The sequence below is a fragment of the Gorilla gorilla genome, chromosome 21 (genome assembly GCF_029281585.2).
Source record: "Gorilla gorilla gorilla isolate KB3781 chromosome 21, NHGRI_mGorGor1-v2.1_pri, whole genome shotgun sequence".
NCBI classification, from domain to species: Eukaryota; Metazoa; Chordata; class Mammalia; order Primates; family Hominidae; genus Gorilla; species Gorilla gorilla.
Genome location: NC_073245.2, coordinates 19,642,320 through 19,663,258, shown reverse-complemented (window position 1 = coordinate 19,663,258; position 20,939 = coordinate 19,642,320). Strand labels below are relative to the sequence as shown.

At 37.1% G+C, this 20,939-nt stretch overlaps 1 protein-coding gene across 2 annotated transcripts in view; it reads left to right on the top strand.

The window, feature by feature from the left end:
- Positions 1-20,939, top strand: part of PAK5 (p21 (RAC1) activated kinase 5) — a 308,227-nt gene that overhangs the window by 113,437 nt on the left and 173,851 nt on the right. The window contains exons 2-3 of one of the 2 annotated variants that reach the window (XM_055372365.1): positions 11,780-11,834; positions 20,660-20,809. The gene's annotated coding sequence lies outside the window, so the exon portion shown is untranslated. The remainder of the gene's footprint in view (positions 1-11,779; positions 11,835-20,659; positions 20,810-20,939) is intronic. The other variant, XM_019017569.3, reaches the window with a different exon arrangement.

The following is a 20,939-nucleotide window of genomic DNA, read 5'->3' as shown; positions in this document are numbered from 1 at the left end:
CAGGAATTTTCTCTTATCTAACCTCTGGATTTGCTTTTGGGAAACGTTTCCTGTTAACCATTGGCAAATGTGAATCCCAGTCATTTTTCATTAGATAAGGCTGAGTCCTTATATAATAGATCAAGGGTTAGCACAGCAAACCAGCATACAAGAATTTGAAATCAGCAATCAGAGCTTAGTGAAACAGAAAATCACTTGCTTGGGCTAATAGTGGTTGCTTGTGTCTGCAATTTAGTGGTGTATGTGTATGCCTTCAATCCACAGGAGTCAGCATGACATGTAAGAACACACCCATATCATCATAGCTTCTCCAGATTGTTGTCAAGAGTTTTTTACCTTTTATAAAGAGTCTTCAGAGCCTGAGACACTCGTAAGCGTGCATATATTCTTGCTTTTTTGGTAAAGGCTTGTGATGCAGAAGAAATGATAAATACCTAAATTGAAAGCAAGGGCTTGACATTCCTAAGTTTCTTATGTAACTGAGATAATTGTTTAAAAGCAGAAGGTTCCACAGAAGTGTACTTTTTAAAAATTTATCTGAAAACATAGCAGTATAGTAGCACTAATAAGTTGAAACATCCTCTTGTCATGGTAATTTTATTGATGAAAGCTGGCATTTAGTTTAAAAATAGTAAATATAAAAACATCAATTTGAATTGTACTACTTTTTATTAGAGATATAAAATGTTAATAGCTCTTAGGTATTTTAATTTACAGGTTGTCACTTCTAATATATTTTAATACACACTTCTTATATATTTAATAAAAATAATCTTAAATATTTTAAAATCTGCTATCATATAAATAACTAATTATTTTACATGTCTATTTTTATGACTGTTTTTAGGAGAACACGATTTAGCATTTGTTTGAAAAATTCTAATTCTCTTTTTTTTTTTTTTTGAGACAATTCTCTCTCTCTCTCTCTCTTTTTTTTTTTTTCCCCCTGTTGCCCAGGCTTGAGTGCAGTGGCATGGTCACAGCTCACTGCAACCTCCACCTCCCAGGTTCAAGCAATCTTCCCACCTCAGCCACCAGAGTAGCTGGGACTACAGGCACACACCACCACACCTGGCTGGTGGTATTTTTGTATTTCTTGTAGAGACAGAGTTTTGCCATGTTGGGCATGAGTACAAGAATATGTAAAAAAAAAAACAAAAAAACAAAACACAGCAAATCTACCACAGGTTTCTTCTATCTTTGAGCTCTACCTGCAGTGGGGATAGATACATGAGTTCTTTCTCACTTCATGGTCCAAGAGGACTGCTGAAACTCCAGCCATCACATCAATTTTCTAGGCAAGAATCAGTAGAAGCAGGGAAGATCAAATAGGGCTCATTCTGCCTGCCGTCTCATTCTAATGAGCTTTCCCTAAAGTCTCACTAAAACACTTGGGCTTGCATTCCATTGACCACCTGTGGGTACAAGAGATACTGATAAATATGGTCTTTTATATAATACCTCGTGCCTATATAAAATCAGGATTCTGATGCTATGGAAGTGGATATTGAGACAACAACCAGCAGTATCATACACATTAATCAAAGGTACCAACTTTCAGTTTGCTCTGATTGTTGGCCACCGTTATCAGACATCCTAACTTTTCAAAAGAAACTACAAACAGAAGTTTTATGTGAAATCTCCTGTATTTTAAATGTTAGCATCTCATTCAAATAAATTTTAAATTTTTATTATGAATTTTTTTGTTTTTGAGATGGAGTTTCGCTCTGTCACCCAGGCTGGAGTGCAGTGGCACGATCTTGGCTCACTGCAAGCTCCACCCCCTGGGTTCACACCATTCTCCTGCCTCAGCCTCCCAAGTAGCTGGGACTACAGGTGCCCACCACCATGCCCAGCTAATTTTTTTGTATTTTTATGAAATAATTTTAGGCCTACAGAAAACTTGCAAAAAAATGGTATAAATATTTCCATATGTTCTTCATCCTTAATGTTAACATATTGTATAACCATAGTACAATTACCCAAATTGGAATTTTAAATTGGCACAATACTATAAATGAAGAATTGGCATTATTTTGTAGTAAGCCAGATAGGAACTATTTTAGGTGTCTGTCACTACGACTTAATTCCGCTATTGTAGTGAGAAATTAGTCATAGACAATGCATAAACAAATGAAGGTATCTGTGTTCCAATAAAACTTTATTTACAAAAAAAAAAAAACAGATCTAGGAAGGATTTGGCCATGGGCTGTAGTTTGCCAACTCCTGTTGTAAACTGAAGTTATAGACCTTATTTGATTTCATCAGTTTTCTCATTAACATCCTTTCTCTGTTCAATCCAAGATCCAAAATGTATTTAGTTGTTGTCTCCTTAGTGTCTTGCAAACTGAGTTATTTTTCCTTCCTCTTTTGTGAATTTGACTCTTTTGAAGTGTACTATTCAGCTATTTTGTAAAATATCCCTCAATTTGGATTAGTCTGAAGGCTTCTTGTGATTAGATTGAGGTTATCTATAATACAGATGTGTGCACATGCATGGGTTAGTACACATATGTATATTTCCTAACTCTGAGAGAACCTACAGTTAATGACACTCCAGTAGCAAAGAGCGAACCTCTTATTTTAGTTTATTTGTGCACTATAACAAAGTACCCGGGATTGGGTGACTTAGAAACAACAAAATTTATTTCTCGTGATTCTGGAGTCTGGGAAATCCAAGATCAAAGCATCACCAGGTTCAGTGTCTGGTGGAGGATCCTTCCTCATCGATGGCACCATCTCGGTGTCTTCACGTGGTGGAAGGAATGGAAGGGCAAAAGCAGCTCTCTGAAGCCTCTTTTATGGCCGTAGATCCTGTCCATGAGGGCAGGGCCCTCATTGCCTAATCACCTCCCAAGGGCCCCACTTGTTAATATTATCACCTTGGGGGTTAAGTTCCAACATATAAATTTTGGGGGGGACACACACACTCAAACTATAGCACCTAGCACCCAGATCTTGGTGGTTTCTAAACACCATTCTCCAATAAAAGAAAATGAGGCTCCTTGAAGAAGTGATTGAGTCCATGGCTGGGGAAGGGAAACTATGAGAACTGCTCAGAATTTTTGTGTTGCCAAAAAGGAAGGTAGCACACAAAAATAATAAGAACATGTACACAGGACACGGAAACCAACATGCAGGAGCCCCAAGTGGCCAGAACTGGAAAAATTGGGGCAACCAAATATAAAATCGTTTTGCATTATATGCAAGAGTTTTGCATTATAACCCTTAGAATAAAATAAATATCCATATGTACATGGTGATATAAATAAATACTTGAATAAATAAATAAATGGGGGAGAAGGGACGGCTCTCCTTGACTGAAGAATTCTAATTAATAAACATAGAAGGAATGAGAGAAACAGAAAATTACCATTTGGCAAATAGCATAGTAACAATTGTGGCAGACACAATCTACTGACAGATACTAAAAATATTGGGACAAAGTTTGTAGAGAGCAGGATGTTTGCATAATCTTAAATGTCACCCTCAAGATATTTATTGACTGCAAAGGGAAAAATATAGTAACTTTTTATGGTGTGACAGACCCCACCTTAACCAAATGAAGAAGGTTAACTTCACCAGTAATAACACGTGGCATCATAAACCTCCCACTTCAAACACTGATTTGGTTAATCAATGAAAATATTTTGCCCTTGGGTCATCAATTTGCAACCTTTACCGTATAGTACACTTTTGATAGTATTTAATTTGCTACAGCTTTGCCATTACAAAAGTAAAATAGAAATAATTTATGTTTTCCTACCTCTTAAAAAATAATGTATTTTTTTGCCAGTTAGAAAAATGTTGAAGTATGACTCATTTACAGTAGGTTAAATGAAGTATACACGTTCGATATTCCCTGTATTCAAATGCTAAGATTGGTAGGATTTCTAGAAAGAAAACAAAGGCCATACAACTTCAGGAACTGCACTAGATTTAAAAATTATGAAGAGTCTAATTGGCAAAGCCTTTGGACCAGGCATTCCAAACTCATAACTTCCACTTTTACTATTCTGTTGAATTAATCATATCCCAGAGCACACCTCTTTGGTGTCTAGCACACATAGTTGATCATCCTTTTTGGTCGCTAATACTGTTTTTTTCTTTTACTTTAAGTTCTGAGATACATGTGCAGAATGTGCAGGTTTGTTACATAGCTATACATGTGCCATGGTAGTTTGCTGCACCCATCAACCCGTCATCTAGGTTTTAAGCCCTGCGTGCATTAGGTATTTGTTCTAATGTTCTCCCTCCCCTTTGGTCACTAATACTTTTAAATACTTGGTAAAAAATCCTTGTGCCTTTCCCCTTCAGCCATATAATCAAAGTTCTATTTATACTTTTATTTGCTTAAAAAAAATCCCTGTACTCAATTTTGACCTGCATTTAGTTAACATCATTTTCACTTAGAATCACTTATTCTTCTCAGGATTTCAGTTTATCGAACACAACACCCAAGGTAGATGAATTCCAGAAGTTAAATCGCTGTGTGCAAGCCATCACAAATAGAGCTGCTGAGGCTATTACTTTTTGACTGCGATGTTTCTAAGTCAATTGAACTGTGATTGTCCTTTATATATATTTCAGTTGACTTCTTAAATTTAAACTTCTGAGCAATCATATTCAAGAAAAGTAGCCAATGGCCCACCAAACAGGATCCATAATCCTAAAAAGACATGAGTTTGGAAGCTGTGTCTGTGGATTCAAACTTAGGTAAGAATTTGTTTAGAATGGGAAAATTATTTATGACAAATTACCAAGTTAAAAAGCTGACAATGAAAGCATCACAAAATCAGTGAGACAATGTACCTTTATTAAGAAACTGCCCACCCCACCTCTATAATACCTTGACTCCTACAAATATGGGCTGTAAATGTTTTGATTATCTATCTACCTTTAAATATAAAAATTATTTTGAAACATCATTCTATAGAGAAAATAGAAATATAACACAGCCTTTCCTCTAGGATGTCAAATTAATTTTTTTTCTTATTACTGAAATTTTAAAAAATGCCTTTTGGTGTCATAATTTGTTATTTGTAATGGCACATACTTTTTTTAGAATTATCAAACTTTGGAAAATCTTTATTGCATTTCTTGAATATAACATATCAGTGCATTTAAAATTTACTCATATAATGACTAGTTTTAATACTCTTTAAACTGATTAAATACATCACCAGTTGCTCATCAATGTCTTCCTTGTTCTGACTATGATGAGTTTATGTTCTCTCCATACATGTTAGTATTTTGTGTCAAATCTGTAAGAATTTAAATATTTCTCCATGTTCATGATTCACTTTTCTTCATTAATTAAATTTATCAAATAAGAACCAAAACATTACTTGTATTCAAAATTTTCCTTCTAATAAATTGTTGCTGTTGGTGTGTGCTGAAAATTCTTTTGCCGTAAGGGGCTTCTTGATATAAGAATAATTTTTATTGATTTAATCATTAATTGTTTTTTCATGTTCCATTCATTTATTTCTTAGCTTTTCTTCCATTACATCGTAAATAAATTTAAAGATGACCAAAAATGGTACAGTCTTATTTTTATGCAATCAAAGCAGAAAAGTTTAATTTCTCTCTTGTTTTAATAATAACCTTCAAAACATCTTTCCTTATTGCAGTTAAATGATATATTCCAACCTTGACAATTTTCTAAACCATATTTCTGTAAATTTTTGCAAATACTTTATAGCATCCTCAGCACATAGTTGCACCCATGTTGCAGGGCTTATGAAGCTTTATAAAAGGCAGACTTCGTCCAGGCACATACATCTAGTGTTGCAGGGCACAGTTATATGCAATATGCCCTCACATCCTGCATGTTTGTTTGTGTGTGTGTGTTCCATTTTATTTTAAAAATTTTTTAAATTTTTAATTTTTGTGGGTACGTAGTTAGTGTATATATTTATGGGTTATGTCAGATATTTTGATGCAGGCATGCAATGTGTAATAATCACATCAGGGTAAATGGGACGTCCGTCACCTCAAGCATTTATCCTTTGTGTTTCGAACAATCCAGTTATACTCTTAGTTATTTTAACATATGCAATTAAAAATTTTTTTTACTATAATTATGCTACTGTGCTAGCAAATACTAGGTCTTTTTCATTCTTTCATCCTGCATCTTTGTGCTATGATGCCAGTTGAGTCAGTACATGGAGATGCTGGAGAACTCCTGGAAGCCATTCCTACAGTGGAATGACTAGCGAAGATGAACTATAATGGAAATTGAGTGCAAAACACATACATATATCCCATTAATTACAAACCAAATGCATTGCCAACAACCTCCCTTTTAGCTGGAGCCCCAAAATAACCATAGCTACCCCAACTCCAAGAAACACCTAGAAAGAAATGTGATACTGAAAGTCATTGTTAAAAATTCTTATTTGATACATTTTGTAAAGATATATGACCATGTGAACATATTTCTAGGGCTTTTCCCAAGCCCATAATGTCCACGAACAAGTGAGTGGCCTTGAGCTTTTGGCTTCATTGGCTTCATGCAACATACACCTCTGTTCCTTATTGTGCAAGAGAATATCAAAAACCAAGTCAATGAGGACACTGATGACAAATAAGTAGCTGACGGTTGGCAATTCAAAGGAAACGAGTGCCTTGAAACCTTACACTTGAGAGAAGTTTCTCAAATTTGACAATAACTCTTAAAAATATCATACTTTGGTACTAAAAACATAAATTAATCTCCATAAACTACAAATTAAAAAAAAAATTTTTGGATCAGCCAAGCTGGGCCTTTTTTGGAATGTGCCTGTGGAAGTAAATAACCTGGATTTTGTGGTTTAGTCATTCATTTATGCTTCAGTTTCTGTTACAAATCTTCTGCTACATTTGTAATGTGCAAGCAATCTAGAATGGACGGGCAGTGTTCTGTTGCCCACAGACTAAGATTGGCTGACATGAGGTGCTATTGCATTACTCATATTTGGGTGAAAAGGAAACATCCTGAGTCAGGTCTCTATTGCCATGAAAATGCTACATAATAAGCAGCCACAAATTTATTTATACATTTATTTAGCTCACAAACTTGTGAGGTTCAGCTGATCTAGACTGGGCTTGCTCATGCATCGTCAGGCAACTGCAGTGGGTGGACTAGATAGCTCAGGTGATTTGGCTGGATTTGCACATACTTATCAGGTGACCGTTCCCTAATCTAGGCTGCCTTTGCCTAGGGTGACCAGGGCCACATGGCTTCTCTTCTTATGTGTCTCATTCTGCATCTGCCAGCTGGACAGATTTCATGATGATGGCAGAGATGCAAGAACAGTTCAAAATGCACAAGTATTTGAAAATGTGGAGACGTCAGTAATGTCCCATGGAGCAAATCAAATCACACGTCTAAACCTAGAGCCAGAGAGGGAGAGACCTACAATGTTACCTGGTAGAAAGCACTTATACAGTGAAAGATGAAGAATTGAGGCCGTATTTTATTTTTGTAATCTATCATGGCATCTGGAACTGAACCCTTGATTTTTCTAACCGACACATTTAAATCTGATTCTCTCCAGTTCAGTAAATAGAACTCCTATCCATCTTGATGCTCAGGCCAAAATACTTTCCCTTGCACCTCAAAGCCATCAATGAGTCAACTAAAGTTTCAAAATACATCTAGAATTGAACCACGTCTCACTGTTCCCACTACTGCTCCTACCCTTGTGCAAACCCGCTGCCATTCTTCACCTGTGCAAACTTGATAGCCTCTTAACTAATATTCCCACTTTCAGTTTTTCCCTCCTGCAGTGTTTCCACCAATTCCAAGGAAACTTTTAAAATGTAAATTAGATCATGCACCCGCTGCTCCAAGCTCGTCAATGGCTTCCTCGTTTTATTGGACTTTATTGTAAGACCAATAAAATCTTCCAACAGACACCAGGCACGGTGGCTCACACCTGTAATCCCAGCACTTCGGGAGAATGAGGGGGGGAGGATCACTTGAGGTCAGGGGTTCAAGAACAGCCTGGCGGGGAAACCCTGTCCCCACTAAACATACAAAAATTAGCCGGGCATGGTGGCACACGCCTGTAGTCCCAGCTACTCGGGAAGCTGCGGCAAGAGAATCAGTTGGGCCTGGGAGGTGGAGGTTGCAATGAGTCGAGATGGCACCGCTGCACTCCAGCCTGGGCGAGAGAGCAAGACTTCTAAAAAAAAAAAAAAAAAAAAAAAATCTTCCATTGGATTCTATTGGGACTTGCAATAAAATCCAAAATATTTACTGTAGCCTGAAAAGCCATGCGTGGTCTGGTCACTGGCTACTTACCTTGCCTTTTAAAAAATTTATTTATTTATTTATTTATTTATTTATTTATTTATTTATTTATTTATTTATTTGAGACGGAGTCTCGCTCTGTCCCCCAGGCTGGAGTGCAGTGGCACGATCTCGGCTCACTGCAAGCTCCGCCTCCCGGGTTCATGCCATTCTCCTGCCTCAGCCTCCCGAGTAGCTGGGACTACAGGCGCCCGCCACTATGCCCAGCTAATTTTTTGTAGTTTTAGTAGAGACGGGGTTTCACCATGTTAGCCAGGATGGTCTCGATCTCCTGACCTCGTGATTACAGGCGTGAGCCACGACGCCCGGCCTTGCCTTATTTTTATACCACTCTTTTCTCACTGACTCTGCTTCAGCCAAACAAGTCTTCACTGTTATTTATAAACATTGATAACCTCAGGACATTTGTACATGCTAACTCCCTGGCCTGGATGACTGTTGACCCTGCTGTTGTCTATAACACTCACTCACTCAGTTCATTCAAGTTTCCCTTCGAATGAACTTCTTAACCTCTTTCTCTAGTAATTTTCTGTCACTCTCATTCTAGACCAGCTCTTTTTCTTTCTTCATGATACATGTTAATAGTGGATATTATAAAGTATATTTGAATTTTAAAAAATAGCCTAAAGGAATAAAGTTCTAGAAGCATTACAGCTAGAATGAAGATATTTCCAAAACATGATATATGGGAGAAGTGACAGCACAGGAAAACCCTACCGCTGAAATATTAAAGTCTATTGCTTCTGGACATTTTAAATGTATAGTTTTTGTGATAGCTAAATATTACCTTTACCTGGAAAGGTTTTAGTCATGCTCTATTTTCTGAACTATATTTCCCAGTTAATATTAGAAGTACATTAAAAACACACACACACACACACACACAAACTATGAATGGCTTTGATAGCAAGCCTTGTGCTTACTGGCTACATTCTTTTTTTTTTTTTTTTTTTTTTTTGAGACGGAGTCTCGCTCTGTCCCCCAGGCTGGAGTGCAGTGGCACGATCTCGGCTCACTGCAAGCTCCGCCTCCCGGGTTCATGCCATTCTCCTGCCTCAGCCTCCCGAGTAGCTGGGACTACAGGCGCCCGCCACTATGCCCAGCTAATTTTTTGTAGTTTTAGTAGAGACGGGGTTTCACCATGTTAGCCAGGATGGTCTCGATCTCCTGACCTCGTGATTACAGGCGTGAGCCACGACGCCCGGCCTTGCCTTATTTTTATACCACTCTTTTCTCACTGACTCTGCTTCAGCCAAACAAGTCTTCACTGTTATTTATAAACATTGATAACCTCAGGACATTTGTACATGCTAACTCCCTGGCCTGGATGACATTTTGTACATGCTAACTCCCTGGCCTGGATGACTGTTGACCCTGCTGTTGTCTATAACACTCACTCACTCAGTTCATTCAAGTTTCCCTTCGAATGAACTTCTTAACCTCTTTCTCTAGTAATTTTCTGTCACTCTCATTCTAGACCAGCTCTTTTTCTTTCTTCATGGTACATGTTAATAGTGGATATTATAAAGTATATTTGAATTTTAAAAAATAGCCTAAAGGAATAAAGTTCTAGAAGCATTACAGCTAGAATGAAGATATTTCCAAAACATGATATATGGGAGAAGTGACAGCACAGGAAAACCCTACCGCTGAAATATTAAAGTCTATTGCTTCTGGACGTTTTAAATGTATAGTTTTTGTGATAGCTAAATATTACCTTTACCTGGAAAGCTTTTAGTCATGCTCTATTTTCTGAACTATATTTCCCAGTTAATATTAGAAGTACATTAAAAACACACACACACACACACACACACACACACACACACAAACTATGAATGGCTTTGATAGCAAGCCTTGTGCTTACTGGCTACATTCTTTTTTTTTTTTTTTTTTTTTTGAGATGGAGTCTCACTCTGTCACCCAGGCTAGGAGTGCAGTGGTATGTTCTTAACTCACTGCAACCTCCTCCTCCCGGGTTCAAGCGATTTTCCTGCCTCAGCCTCCTGAGTAGCTGAGATTACAGGTGCGAGCCACCATACTTGGGCTAAGTTATTTTTGTATTTTTTAGTAGAGACGGGGTTTCACCATGTTGGCCAGGCTGGTCTCAAACTCCTGACCTCAGCTGATCCGCCCACCTCGGCCTACCAAAGTGCTGAAATTACAGGCGTGAGCCACCACACCTGGCCAACATTCTTGCTCCTATATAGCTGTGGAGCCTTCAGGGAGCACTCTAGCATGCTAGGAAAATCTGGATCACTGTTAAGTGATGCCAAGCCTGAGTCCTTTGATTGAGCCACGGGAAGAGGAGCCCATATAATGGTGGGAAACCCTTTATATCCAGGGTTTAATCCTTCTGTTGTGCCACAGAGAGACGTCTTTGGCAGTCTCCAGAAGACCAGGGGCCAATTTTTACAAAATGTTTTATTTTGCATATTTATCGAGATAAAATTTATGAAACAATTAACTCGTTTAAAATGAACAACTTAGTGACATTTAGTACATTCAAAAAGTTGTGCAACTACCACCTCTATCTAATTCCAAAACATTTCCATTGCTCCAAAATAAAACTCTGTACCCATTAAGCAGTTACTCCTCATTTTCCTGTTCCCAAGTCTCTGGTAACCACAAATCTGCTGTCTGTCTCTATGGATCTACCTATTCTGGATAGTTCATATAAGTACACTTATAAAATATGTGACTTTTTGAGCCTGCCTTCTTTCCCCTGACATGTTTTTGAGGTTCATCCACACTAGCATGTGTGAGTACTTTATTCTTTTTTCCATTGAATAACATCCGACTGATTGGATATACTGCATGTTATTTATCCAGTCACCTCTTGATGGTCATTTGGCTGTTACAACACCTTTTGGCTGTTATGAATAGCATCATTATGAACATTCCTATACTACATTTCTGTTCAGTGCCTGTTTTCAGTTTTTTGGGGTATATACCTGGGAGTGGAATTGCTATTATCACCGTGGCAACATAATTTTTTAATGTGTAAAATAAAATACCTAGGATTATTTTTAAAAGGCAATAATGTTGATACAGAGCTATCAAAACATTAAATAAAATAAATGTGTGTTATGGTGATATATATTTCTTGATTTTGCAGTATAAGAAGATCTAATAGCAAGTCTACTAACTGCTGTGCATTCAAAGTATACATGATATTTCCAGGCATCTGCAACACTTGTAATATGAAAGGGTTTGTGTTTTTTTGGTCATAGCTCCTTCCAGTATTATTAGGATTTATTGGCTGTTAAAGACTAATAAAAATAAAAATAGCTTTTTTTCTATCCAAATTCATGGAACCCTTGAAGTCTATCTAATTGAGCCCAGGGACAGTTACGACCCCCACTTAAGAATCCCTGTTTTAAAGAAGGAGAGTGATGGTGAAAAACTCACTTCCTAGTAGCACATTTATCTCTGTCTAACTCTCTCACCACTCTTCTCCCATCTCATCTTTTGTCTTAGGAAATCTAAACTCAGCAGAATCAGCTTGGACAGGTGCGGATTCATTGAAGTGAAGGTTAGTGAATTCACACACTCCAAAGACATTACAATGGAGTTGTAAACTGTTATCTTTTACCATTTTAGGTGTCAGATTAAATTTAAGTTAATTTCCATATAACTTAAACACAGGAATTAAAATAGCTTTTCTAAACCTAATGTTGTGTAGTACCTTACAGTATCTAAAGTTCTCACACATACATCATTGTATTTAATCCTCTGAAAATTGTGTAAGTAGGTGTTATAGAGGAAGTACACCCTGCTATTACCTTGGTTTTAGGTTGAGGAAGCCCAGACACAGAACAATGTAGTCAATTAAGTTTACAAGGCAAACACAATGGGCTAGAACCTGGTCATCTAGTTAATACAAGCTTTAAGTGCTTTTTCTATTGGAGCAGAAAATCAATATATCTAAACATAATTGTTCACTTGGCTTTTCAGTGTAAAGAAGAGTTACTCCAAAAATAAAAGCCAACACATTATAAATTCCTCTCTAAATGGGGAAAAAAAAGCAGTAATGTGATAATAGTATAGTTCACAGTCCTAGAAACTCAATTCTTCTATTGTCTCAAAGGAAATGTCTCAAAAAGGCCGGAAACTCAAACCAGATATTTTCCTGTAGGAAAAGGTGAAGATGTTTTCAAAAACTGAGTTTTATTATTACGTGAAAAGAAAAATAAAATAGTGCTCAATCTGTATTTGGAGAAATCCCCAAACAGAATATTGTTCTGTATGCTCTGAGAATTTTCTCTAGAGAGGATTTCCTTCATTGGACAAATGCATAAATAATTTCTGCCAAAATGCAGTCCCGTATGTCATAGTTTTCTTGTTTTGAATGAAAGAAAATCCATTTGTGAGTGGGTTAGGTTTTCTACGCACCAAAAGTTACTTATTCAATTTTTAGAGTTTCTATTATGTTGCTTTCTCCTCTGGACACAGAACATACCTTATTCCAACAGTGAAGGGAAAGAAAAAGTGCTGAGCTCTGGCTCTAAATATTTTATCATGTATAGAGACAAAGATCACAGGGGGGCAGATGAGGAGCAGGAAACAAATGTGATGTTTTCAAATCCTCAGAGGAGGTTTATATTAAACTGTCTCTGCCAGCTTGTTTTCTGATTTCTGCCTGGCTTTTACACTGTCAAACCCGGTAATGGAACGATTTTGTGTACTTGGAGTTCACCTACTGGATGAGGAATGCAGCATCTAACTGAAAGTGTTAAAATTATCTGTGTTATAAAGTATACACAAAGAAAATTTGGCAGAGTGATGAAGACATATTTCTAAGAAAGATGATCCATATTAATTTTTTTGGAAAGGTTCTATCCTAGTAAAGACAATAGGTTAAAAAATATGTTGTATGTTGAGTTTTCTCAATTCAGTTTATTATTTTTCTCCTCTTAATCTAATGTCTCAGAGTTGTTGGAAGGTTTTAATCTAATGGGATCTAGCATCTTTCATGATTTTGCAACCCATTGGAGTTTATTTGGCTAGAACTCAATATTAATGAGGACAAGGTCTTGAGCCCATTCTCCATAAAGGGAGGACAAAGTGCTATTTTCCTAACATAATGGCACAGACCACGTATCAAACCTGCTACTCACAAAATTGCATCTCTGGGTACAAGGAAAAGTGGATGAAAGGGTGAGTAATACAACAGCCGTTCTAAATTGCAGATCTGATGGAACCCTTCCAGTCTCTAAGTTACCTTGAAATGTATTTGCATAAGGGGCTGCCATCCTTGAGTGTGAGGAGGGGAAAAAAGCATGCAGAGACTGTTTATACTAGTAGAGCTGATAGTAAATCTTCCTTCCGTTTTATATACCATAGAATTTTAGAGTTTAAAATGTTTAAAGTTTAAATTTTAGAGTTTTTAAACTCTAAAATTCTATGGTATATAAAACAGAAGAAGGCTCATTAACTCTGAGATATGAATATATTATTGATATTGGTCACTTACCAATGTGCCTAATAGTATACTCATATCTCAGAGTCAGGTGCCATTTGTAATGCAGTTGTTATATGTTTTGAATGCATATCATGAACGAGCATCTGATTTCCAACATCCCCAATATAGGAGTAAAATGTCCAGAGAATCTATGTAAATGAAGTACAAAATGGCGGCCGGGCACTGTGGCTCACACCTGTAATGCCAGCACTTTTGGAGGCCGAGGCGGGTGTATCACCTGAGGTCAGGAGTTTGAGACCAGCCTCGCCAACATGGCGGAACTCTACTAAAAATACAAAAATTAGCCAGGCATGGTGGGGGGGCACCTGTAATCCCAGCCACTCGGGAGGCTGAGGTAGGAGAATCGCTTGAACCTGGGAGGCAGAGGTTGCAATGAGCCAAGATGGTGCCACTGCACTCCAGCCTGGGCAACAGAATGAGACTTGGTCCTTGGTCTCAAAAACAAAACACAACAAGAAAACAAAACGAAATGGCATAAACTTATGTGAAAACTTAGTTATGCTTAGCTAGGACATTTAGGATTGTTTGTTTGCTTGTTTGTTTCTTTATCAAACTATTCGCTGATATCAGGTCACTGATTTTTGGCTTCAAGAGCTAAATTCGGTGACTAAAATGCTGCTTGGAATGGTTTTGTACTTGGTAAAAAATGCACGCTATTTTTTTTACCATTCATTATTGGCCAGGTACTCTGCGTAGGCCATTTTATAGAAAATGGTATTCATCTCCATCTTTCAGATGAGTAAATAATCTCAGGGAATAATAAATTGCCTCAAATCGTGCAGCTAGTAAAAGGTGGAGCCAGTCTGTGGATACGAAGCCAACTCCTTCCTCTTGAAGGTTGGAAATAAAAATTCTAAATTTAATTCACATCTGTACCTTTTGTTAAAATATGCATTATCAACATGTTCAGGATGGTATAGCTGTTATCTGAACATAGTCTACTAAACATTCAGCGTTCAGATTTCTTTCTTTCTTTTTTTTTTTTGAGATAAGTTCTGGCTCCGTCACCCAGGCTGGAATACGGTGGCATGATCTCAGCTCACTGCAACCTCTACCTCCCAGGTTCAAGCCATCCCCATACCCCAGCCTTCCAAGTAGCTGGGGCTACAGGCCTGCACCACCACACCCAGCTCATTTTTGTATTTTTCTGTGGAGACGGGGTTTCGCCATGTTGCTCAGGCTGGTCTCAAACTCATGAGCTCAAGTGATCAGCTTGCCTCTGCCTTCCAAAATGCTAGGATTACAGGGTGAGCCACCACACCTGGCCCCCAGATTGCTTCTTAAAAGTCAGTAATGGTAATATGGCTTTAGCAGAGATATATGGGTAAAGTCTTCTTAATGGCATATTTTAAGAGAAAGAAATATGAGAGGAGAGTTTTAGTGATGATTTGAGAATGTCTTAAAGTAATTTTATGATATCTAATATTTACTTGATTAATTTGGCTATTTGTAGCATAAATAGAAAATTAAAAGTAGTACGAATCCTTAGAAAATAAACTCAAAATGGTTAATTATATAGAAAATGTAATATAATGATGCTAACAAAATACAGAAATTTACAAAATGCATTTAGTTTTATTTTTCTGGATCAAAGTATTACTTCTGTCAAATATATTGAATTATCTTATTATTATGCAGCAGACCCACATGATTATATCAATTTTAAAACTGTATTCCATGACAGGTGACTTGTCTGCTGATACTCTAAACTGTTTGAATAGGGTATCAAAAGATGCAGAAAAGAAATTATGTCTACTTATATTTTAGCCTATTTTGAACTAATTGAAAAGCAGCTGTCAGAACTGTCCTTCTAGAATTTATTGTTGCCTGTGTAAGGCATTGCTTTTTACTAAGTCCTAGTGATCCTAGCAATAATAGTTTAAAACATAGAGCATGCTTTTGAGAAGATTTTTTTCAGCTACTGCATGTTCTTTCTTTGATTTTGATTTTTATATACATATTTTTTATTATACTTTAAGTTCTAGGGTACATGTGCACAATGTGCAGGTTTGTTACATATGCATACATGTGCCATGTTGGTGTACTGCATCCATTAACTCATCATTTACATTAGGTATATCTCCTAATGCTATCCCTCCCCACTCCCCCAACCCCTCAACAGGCCCCAGTGTATGATGTTCCCCTTCCTATGTCTAAGTGTTCTCATTGTTCAATTCCCACCTATGAGTGAGAACATGTGGTGTTTGGTTTTTTCTCCTTGCGATAGTTTGCTGAGAATGATGGTTTCCAGCTTCATCCATGTCCCTACAAAGGACATGAACTCATCCTTTTTTATGGCTGCATAGTATTCCATGGTGTATATGTGCCACATTTTCTTAATCCTGTCTATCATTGTTGGACATTTGAGTTGGTTCCAAGTCTTTGCTATTGTGAATAGTGCCGCAATAAACATACGTGTGCATGTGTCTTTTTTTTTTTTTTTTTTTTTTGAGACGGAGTCTCGCTCTGTCGCCCAGGCTGGAGTGCAGTGGTGCAATCTCGGCTCACTGCAAGCTCCGCCTCCCGGGTTCACGCCATTCTCCTGCCTCAGCCTCCCGAGTAGCTGGGACTACAGGCGCCCACCACTGCGCCCGGCTAATTTTTTGTATTTTTAGTAGAGATGGGGTTTCACCGTGGTCTCGATCTCCTGACCTCGTGATCCGCCCACCTCGGCCTCCCAAAGTGCTGGGATTACAGGCGTGAGCCACCGTGCCTGGCCGCATGTGTCTTTATAGCAGCATGATTTATAGTCATTTGGGTATATACCCAGTAATGGGATGGCTGAGTCAAATGGTATTTCTAGTTCTAGATCCCTGAGGAATCACCACACTGACTTCCACAATGGTTGCACTAGTTTACAGTCCCACCAACAGTGTAAAAGTGTTCCTATTTCTCCACATCCTCTCCAGCACCTGTTGTTTCCTGACTTTTTAATGATTGCCATTCTAACTGGTGTGAGATGGTATCTCATTGTGGTTTTGATTAGCATTTCTCTGATGGCCAGTGATGATGAGCATTTTTTCATGTGTTTTTTGGCTGCATAAATGTCTTCTTTTGAGAAGTGTCTGTTCATATCCTTCACCCACTTTTTGATGGGGTTGTTTGATTTTCTCTTGTAAATTTGTTTGCGTTCATTGTAGATTCTGGATATTAGCCCTTTGTCAGAGGAGTAGGTTGCAAAAATTTTCTCCCATTCTGTAGGTTGCCTGTTCACTCTGATGGTAGTTTCTTGTGCTGTGCAGAAGATCTTTAGTTTAATTAGACCCCATTTGTCAATTTTGGCTTTCGTTGCCATTGCTTTTGGTGTTTTAGACATGAAGTCCTTGCCCATGCCTATGTCCTGAATGGTATTGCCTAGGTTTTCTGCTAGGGTTTTTATGGTTTTAGGTCTAACATTTAAGACCTTAATCCATCTTGAATTAATTTTTGTGTAAGGTGTAAGGAAGGGATCTACTTCCAGCTTTCCACATATGGCTAGCCAGTTTTCCCAGCACCATTTATTAAATAGGGACTCCTTTCCCCATTTCTTGTTTTTGTAAGGTTTGTCAAAGACCAGATGGTTGTAGATGTATGGTATTATTTCTGAGGGTTCTGTTCCGTTCCATTGGTCTATATCTGTTTTGGTACCAGTACCATGCTGTTTTGGTTACTATAGCCTTGTAGTAGAAGATAATTTTAGCAACAAATTACTTTCTATGAAGTACAAGTAAATCAATGTTAAAGGTAAACATTTTAAAATATTGAGAAGTAAACTTAATTGGAAAATCTTCACAACACCTTTAAAACATAAATTCATATTCTAAGGGGGTCTTAAACATTTTTCAAATGCACTGGAAAATAGCCATGTAAAGTGTGATCTCCGCATTGTACCTCTCACAGAGTACTTGCGTTTTTACAGAAAATACAAGGAACTAAGTATGGACCTTTTGTACCTGCAGTTAACTGGTGCATATAATGAAATAAAAGCTGTTATTTCTTACTCTCATCCAAGGAGAAAAATGGAAAATTTTTCTAGGAATTTAGGTTGACCTATAATGGACAAGGCGAACTATTAACCTACAATTATTTTCAGGCAAATTTTCTTTGAACTTCTCTGAAAATTGGAGGAGCAATAATTAATATCATGCAGAAGAAAATACCCGGGCTCTGGGATTTCATTTTTTATAGATATGTCATAATTGTACCTATTTTGGGGATACATGTGATGTTTTGATACATGTATACAATGTGAAAATAAAGTCAAGGTAATTGAGATATCCATCACCTCAAACATTTACCTTTTCTTTGTGTTGGGAACATTACAATTCTTCTCTTCTAGTTATTTTGAAATATACAGTAAATTACTGTTAACTGTAATTTTCCTACGGCACTCCTAAATATTATAACTTATTCCTTCTATCGAACTATATTTTTGTACTCATTAATCAACTTATCTTCATTTCTCTTGCTCCCCACTTTCCTTTCCAGTCTCTGGAAACCATTATTCTACCATCTACCTCCGTGAGGTCCACATTTTTTTAGCTCCCATGTGTGAGTGAGAACATTTTCTTTGCCTGGCTTGTTTCACTTAACATAATAACCTGCAATTCCATCCGTATTGCTGCCAGTGACAGAAATTAATTTCTTTTTGTCACTGAATAGTATTTGATTGTCTACATATACCACATTTTCTTTATCTATTCTTTCAGTGTTGGAAACTTAAGTTGATTCCATATCTTGGCCGTTATGAAGAGCACTGAAATAAACATGGATGTGGAGATATCTATTCAATACATTGATTTCCTTTCTTTTGATATATACTCAGCAGTGGGATTGCTGGATTGTACGGTAGTTCTATTTTTAGTTTTCTGAGAAACCTCCATGCTGTTTTCCGTAATGGCTGTATTACTTTACATTCCCACCAACAGCATACAAGTATTTCCCTCTCTCTGCATCCTTGCCAGCATTTGTTATTTTTTTTCTTTTTGATAATAGCCATTCTAACTGGAGTGTGATAATATCTCATTGTGGTTTTGATTTGCATTTCCCTGATGATTAGTGATGTTGAGCATTTTTTCAAACACCTGTTGGACATTTGTATGTCTTCTTTTGAGAAATGTCTATTTGGGTCTTTTGTCCATTTTTAATTGGATTATTATTTGCTATTGAGTTGTTTGAGTTTCTAATATATCCTGGTTATTAACCTCTTGTCAGATGGATGGTTTGCAAATATTTTCTCTCATACTGTAGATTGTCTCTTCACTTTGTCGATTGTTTCCTTTGCTGTTCAGAAGTTTTTTAGCTTGATGTAATCCCATTTGTCTACTTTTTTTTTTTTGCCTATTCTTTTGAGGTCTTACCCCAAAAATCTTTGCCTAGACCAACGTCTTGTAATGTTTTCTCAATGTTTTCTTCTAGTAGTTTCATAGTTTAGGTTTTACATTTAAGTCTTTAATCAATTTTAAGTTGATTTTTGCATATACTGAGAGAGAAGGTTTTAGTTTCATTCTTCTGTATATGTATATCAGGTTTTCCTAGCATCATTTATTAAACAGACTGTCCTTTCCTCAATGTATGTTCTTGGAGCCTTTGGCAAAATTAGTTGCCTGTAAGTGCGTGGATTTATTTCGGTGACCTTTATTCTGTTCTATTCATCGGCATGTCTGTTTTCTTGCTAGTAACATGTTGGTTTGGTTACTATAGCTTTGTAGTATAACCTGAAATCAAGTACTTTAATGCCTCCAGTTTTATTCTTTCTGCTCAGCATTGCTTTAGTTATTCGGAGTCTTTTGCGTTTCTGCATGAATTTTAGGATTCCTTTTTCTATTTCTGCAAAGAATGTTATTAATATTTTGATAGGATTGCTGGAATTTGTCTTTTTAATAGGACAGCAGAGAATATAAGAAATAATATTTGCTTTCAGTTCCTGGGTCTTTCATGAGGAATATAAAATCTGTATGTAGTCCTTTTCTACCCTATCTATAATATTTATTATTTAATCATTTAAATGGCAAGGGTATGCTGAACTATAAACAAGGTTGGGAATTTGTATAATCTGCATATAACTGTGATTCAGCCAATATGTATATAGTTGATTCTCATTATTTGTGATTTTATATTCACAGATTCACCTTCTCATATCTTTCACATTTTTGTGCTTAATGTTGGTGTTTCCGTGGTTTGAAATGGCCCCATAGTGTAGGGCTGACATGCTGTCTCATGTTCCTAAGCACAATAGGCTGTCAGGCGCCTTATGGAGAAAACACGTGTGTTAGAAAATCTTTGTGGTGGCATAAGCTACAGTGCTGTTGATTGTGAGTTCCATCTTAATAAATCAACAATATGTATAAACAGTGACACACATAAAACAAAGTTATGTATTGATTATTTGACAAAAATATTGGAGCCACAGAGTTGTGGAAACCTAACCCTCTATTTCTCCCAGGAACAGTGCTTCGGTATTTGCTAATTTAGGGTTTGTGGTGACTTCATAAATCATAACTACTGCAAATATCAAGAATTGACTGTATTGAAAATGTACGATTACCAGGTAGTGGGCTAGGTCCCAGAGATTCAGGAGCCAAAGGCACAGTTCCTGGCCCCACAAGGTTCACCATCTGTTGGAGAGATGGATTTGTAATAGAATAATTATTCACAGTGGAGAAAATGCTGTGGTACAGAAGCAGCCAAGGTACTAAGAGGAGTCTAATCCTACCTGAGGTGTCCTGGTAATAATATACAGATCCGTAGCTGCATGCCTGAGAAAATGATAGAAACAGTAAAAAAGAATGCACTGCATGTGGGAGAATGTAAAGTAAATGTGGCTATATGTTTATTTTTAAGCACAGCATAATGTTAGTGGGGTTCTGAGTCATTTTGGTACTATATTGTTACAGAAATACACTGTGGTGAAATGCTTCCACCTCTTGCTAAAATGAACACTGAGAAAAAATGAAGAAGACTGACAAGCACCAACGAAAAGTTGCAGAATAGAAATAGCCACACTCCTCTGGAGTCTTTAATTCATCCACAGCCATCATATAAAGGTAAGGGAATACATTACCTTGTGGTTTTGTCCTTTTAAAATGTATTTTAAATTAAACAATACTAAAAACACAGAAACATGCATGTATTGATTCAACAATATTCTCTGGGTGACTGCTATAGGCCTGCAAA